The following is a 6000-nucleotide window of genomic DNA, read 5'->3' as shown; positions in this document are numbered from 1 at the left end:
CTAGTTCAAAGAGATCCCATATGTTTCCCCCAGAGGCACTTGTAGCACAGTAAATACTTTCGTGGGGATGCCAGGTTGGGTGTTGTCAAGAAGAGAAACCAAAATATTGGGGCGATTTATCTTGCAGTGCCTGTAGTGTTAGGCAGGGTGTACCATCAAGTGAAACCTAAATAGCCCCTTTATAACGGGAAATATCAGCCAGGGGAATGAGGTGGTTACAAGGGACAGTTCACCAAGCATACCATAAATGATTCACTACACTCTATTGCTACTAAAAAATACTGTAGTAGAAGTAAAGCGTTTAAGGGATATATAGATTTATAGGTATGTTTTTCAAATTAGACACAAGTATTTATAAAATCAATAAAATGTCTGTCAACCCAAAGTATTTCTAGAGTCAATAGGAAACATGATCTTACAAGTTAGCACATGATCTCCTTTACAAGGACTTTAAGAATGAAGAGCAGTGATGTGTACACAAATATCACAGGACAGGTAGTAAAAATCAACTGAATACTTAAAAGAAAGTGATGGGTCTCTGAAAGACCCACCCACGTTTAAAATGAGTCGCAACACAGATTATACAGGCAAGTATCATTTGAACTAATTTGAAGGGTTTAAAGAGTGAAAAGGAATACATAGGAATTGATGTAAAATAGCAGGAAGGATGTAGCAACACTGATTACTTTAAACACTATTATTTATTATTAGTGTGGTATTTATTGAGGGCGGACCCAGCTGTGAGAAGTAATGGAGCGCTTTACCGATGTATACAACATTATAGATGCATAACAGAGCACTTTTCAGTGGTACCAACAGAACAGATATACAATGGGGGTGGGATACAGAAGGGCACAAAGCAACGGTACAGCTGTACCGGGTGGCGGGGAGAAGAGGGGAGGGCGGCGTCTAGCAAGTCAGGTGGCGTGAGGGGCAATGTGATAGCATAGGTGTTGAATAGGAGAGACTCCTTGAAGTTGTGGATCTTGAGTTCTTTTCTGAATTGTAGGAGCGTGAGGGCAAATCTGATGTGGATGGGGAGAAGGTTCCATAGTCGGTTCTATGTCATTTCATCAACGGGGGTAATTTCGATGGGTTTTATTCTGAGTATTTTTTACCAGAAAAACGAATCAAAATAATTTTTTCACCCATCCCCTATTGTTATTTTACCTATTCCCGACTCCTCATCCCTAATATATACTTTTCCAATGACCCCCACTCCCCTATATATTTCTATGAGTTTTTTTGGTAAAATGTACTCCGGGGAAGAAAAACATGGAAATTACACCTGTCGATGAAAGAACAGTATACCTCACCCCAACCTCCCTAACACTAGCAATATTAAGGGTGCATTAATCAATGTCAGATCACTCACGGCTCACACTCTAGAAGTGGCTGACCTTATTCTTACCCTCGACCTCGACTTTATGGCTATCACCGAAACTTGGCTTCACGCAGCCTCTGGCCCACTACTCTCCCTTGCCATCCCTCCAGGTTACAACATTATCAGACACGATTGTAACTAACTAATCCAAAGGTGGTGGCATTGCCATCATCCATAAAAATGCTCTAAACTTCCACCTCTCCTCTGTGCATCACTTTTCCTCTATGGAAGCACTGACAGCCAAACTAGCCGTCACTCCTAACCACTCTATCACCTTCCATCTACTTTACCGGCCACCTGGGCCGCTATCCACCTTTGCTGAGGACCTCTCCAACATCATCACTCATAACACCAAAACCAAATCCCAAGCCTCGATATTAGGGGACTTTAACCTGGGCCTCACTGATCCCAATGACACTGCTGCCATGACTATTGATAATATGCTTATGAATGCAGGATTCATACAGCTTATCAACCAACCTACCCACGTTAAGGGCAGAACCCTCGACTGGCTAGCCTCCCTCAATTGTCCTATCTATATCATCTCTAACCAACAGTATGCATGGACCGACCACAACTTAATTACGTTTAACATTCAGTCCATACCTGCCAGCCCCTCTCCTACCATTGCACCGGCTACTGCCACCCGCAATAAACGTGACATCACTTGCGACAGACTCCTCCCACTCCTCCTCCTGACTCTCAATGACCAGGTTCGCTCATGCTCCGACCCCACGGCTATGGTTGACACCTTTAACCTCGCTATGCAAAAATCCTTAGATATCACAGCCCCATCTAAACTGAGAAAACCAAAACCTCTAGCCCACCTGAACTCTTGGTTCACACCCCAGCTCAGAACCCTGCGCAAAGAAAAATAAATTGCGGAATCACATTGGAAAAGCAACCAGTCCGCAGCCAACAAATCGTGCCTCCTCCTGGCCACCCTTAACTAAAAGGAAGCCATATTCCAGGCTAAAAAAGACACTTACAATAAACGTATCGAACAAGCCAAATTCAACACCAAAGAATTGTTTAGAATCCTAAAAGAACTTGAAACCCCTGTTACTGCACCAGACACTTGCATCAAAGATAGCACTTGGTGTACCAAAATCAAAGAGGCTCTCCTCGGCAAGATTGCCACCCTCCAAATTAAAATCAATAACAAACAATCAAGCCTACAATCCAACCCACAACCCAACCCTATCCCCACCCTAAACCACCCCATCCCAGACTCTCTGACTCCTTTTAGCTTCTCTCCACTCTCCATTTCCGAAGTGGAAAAGATCATCACCAGCCTTAAACCGACCAATTGCCAAGGTGACCTCTGCCCGGCACCTATAATCAAGGAAGCAGCTCATGACCTAGCGCCATTCATTACTACGCTCATCAACTCTTCCTTTAGCTCTGGGATCGTACCTGACAATCTAAAGGACGCGTGGGTCATCCCCCTATTGAAAAAACCTACCCTGGACGCTAGTATACCCACAAACTACAGGCCAATCACCACAGTCCCGTTTTTATTAAAAATCCTCAACCGTGCAGCATATCTACAAATTCAAGATTACCTTGAATCTAACAAACTCTTGGGATTTAGGCAATATGGGTTCTGGCCACGTCACATAACTGAAACTGCATTCATAGATTTAAAAACACAGATTGAAGATCTAAAAGACAAAGGCAAACTTGCTCTCTTACTCCTCTTGGACCTATCAGCGGCCTTTGATCTCGTCAATCATGAAATCCTCTGCCACCACCTTAAATCAGCTGCACACTTCTCCGATAAAGCTACAACCTGGATTAGCTCCTTTCTAGACAATAGATCTATGCGCGTGTTCTCTCCACTAGCAGCCGCCCCACCTGCACCTGTCTCCTGTGGCGTGCCACAAGGATCTTGTGTTTCATCCACGTTGTATAACGTGTTCACCAAACCTCTCTTCGATATCTTGGACCATCTGGGTGTCACTTACACCAACTACGCCGACGACACCCAGATACTAATCCCTATCTCAGGTGACTACAAGGCTGACTCCCTCACTGTCAATGTCATCTACCAGGTCATCCAGGCGTGGATGGCTCAACACAGACTCTGTCTTAATGAAGAAAAGACTGAGCTCCTTATTCTTGGTTCGCCACAAAAACTTACCAAACTCGACCCTGCGTTCAAGTCCTTCATCATCGATGGGAATATTATCCCAACCACCAAAGACACAAAAACCCTAGGGATCTACATTGACTCCACCTTATCCCTGACCAGACAAACTAACTCAGTCTCTTCCACAGCAGCATATACCTGCAAGCTTATTACAGCCTGTTGCCCTTTCCTCTCCGCAACCAATTGTGTCACCCTGGCTAGAACTCTTGTATTATCCAAGATTGATTACTGCAATGCACTGTACCTAGGCACCAATTGCTGCAACCTAAACAAGTTACAAATTGTCCAAAACAATGCGATTAGAGCTTCCCTTAACATTCCCAGGCGCCAACACATATTCGACACCAGACGCAATATTCGCTGGCTCTCAGTCGCACACTGTATCTCCCTGAAAACCCTGGCTCTTACCCACAAATGCCTTCATAACCAAGCTCCCTGCTACCTGGCCAACCGATTTGCCCTCCACAACTCCATTAGACCCCACAGAATGGCTCATTTAAACTGCCTTGAGGTTCCACGTTTCAATCTCCAAAGATCAGGTGGAATTAGCTTCCCTATCTTGGCAGCTAAACTCTGGAACACGCTTCCTAATGAGTTTAGAGCAAAACCCTCATTCCCGAGATTCAAACACCTTACGAAAACCTGGCTGGCCGCCCAGGACATTTAGCTCTGGGTTCTCTGCTTAATTTGTACATGTATACATAATCTGCTTGTCCTCTCATTGCTATTATTATACCTGTAAATTCTGTATTATACTAAACTTTGTAATTATAGTTCTGTCTGTTTTTCTTATCTTGTAACTAAGTGATGCGCCCGGTTGCCCCTGGGCCTGGTGCGCTATACAAATAAATAAAATACAAATACAAATACCCCATAGTCTTGGGACATAGGCAGAGAAGGCTTGTTTTCTGGTCCTTTGCTTTATGCAGCAGCGGATTTCGAGCCTGCACGTATCCTGTTTTATGGTGGTGTGCTGTCCGCCAGAGATGCTGATTTTCTCCGCGAGGTAACTGGGTGACATGAGGGTAGCTGCCTTATAGATGATGCAGCAAGACTTGAAGGTGATTTGTGCATGCAGTGGGAGTCAGTGAAGGTCGATGAGGGCCGGGGTGATGTGGCCATATCTGCATAGGCCCTTGATGAGGAATGTGTGTCGGACACTTCTTAACGGCACAATGGAGAACAACAGTTGGCCTTCAAGGACTGCATTGCCCCCATCTAGGTCGGACAGGAGCAGTCCTTGAGTGGTGAATCTAAAGCTGTCCGCAAGGAGCAAGGGTTCTCCAGGTAGGGAAGGAGAGCTTCTGCGAGGAGGGTCTTGAGGATGGATGCTGGGGTGATGTCATCTGTATACGATGAGGCTTTGAGGGTGACCATAGTTTATACCAGGCCCTCCGTCGAGAGTGTCTTGAATGTTGCCCAGGGTGTGAAGATTTCAAGCGGAAGGACGTGTGGTGGGTCTTTGGATGCAGAGCTGGTGTCTATGTGCTGCCGAATCTTGCCGATTTTGGCGATGAAGAAGGTGTTGATGGCAGTGGATTTTTCGATGGAGTGTGGTATGGCAGGGTTGGGTAGTAGGTTGACACAGTGCTTGATCGCTTTGAAGAGGGCTCTGCTTTTGTTGTCAGCTTCCGCTATGGTATTCTGATACGAGGCCTTGGCTGTGCTGATTAGTTGTCAGCGGGTTGCTCAAAGTTCCTTGAGGAGCGCCAGGTCGGATGCAGTCCTGAGCAGCGCCAGGTTTTCTCTTGTTTCTTTATGACTCTTTTGCTGAGCTGGAGTTCTGGCATGTACCAGGGTGCTGATGGTTTTAGTTTGCAGGTTCATTATTTCGCGTGCCGATTGATGGAGGCTGAGAGGGTGGTGTTCAGTTCTTCCATTGGAGAGTACCAGTTTGGTTGGGGTTACTCGGTCCAGGTGAGGTGGAGGTTGGCGAGGTCTTCCATGAAGGTTACCACAGAAGTTCTTGAAGGGCCTAAAGGTTTGTCTGATGGGGTCTGCTGTGAGTGCTTGACTGGGGTGGTGTGCAGAACAGGAAATGACAACCAGCAAATGACTACTGGAGCATAACAGGAACACATAGGCAATGATGAAGAAGTAAATGTCTCAGATACTTTTAGGGAGTTGTAGATGTTTACAGATGTTCGTCCAGAAAGACCAACAGGACAAAGTCAATAGTTGAGCTTGTGGTTATAGGTCAGTATTACCAGCTTACAATGGCAGCTGAAGAAATGGTAACCTTCAAGCTGATGAGAATGGCCTCCACACCAGATGGGCCCCTGAACCAGATTCAATGACAAGGGGTCCAGGAGAGGGTTCTTGAGATCACCATACAAGAACAGAAACAGACAGTCATTGTGTTGTGGTACGTTGCAAAAGGATCTCCAAGCGCAGCCCCAAGAACTGGCAATGGCTACCAGCAATTGACTTTAGGAGCAAGGATGTAGTAGAGGCTCATGAGTCC

Source organism: Ambystoma mexicanum, chromosome 12 (assembly GCF_040938575.1).
Source record: "Ambystoma mexicanum isolate Mex_15411 chromosome 12, UKY_AmexF1_1, whole genome shotgun sequence".
Taxonomy (NCBI): Eukaryota; Metazoa; Chordata; class Amphibia; order Caudata; family Ambystomatidae; genus Ambystoma; species Ambystoma mexicanum.
The sequence above is the reverse complement of the archived record's forward strand: the minus strand, read 5'-3'. Positions refer to the sequence as shown.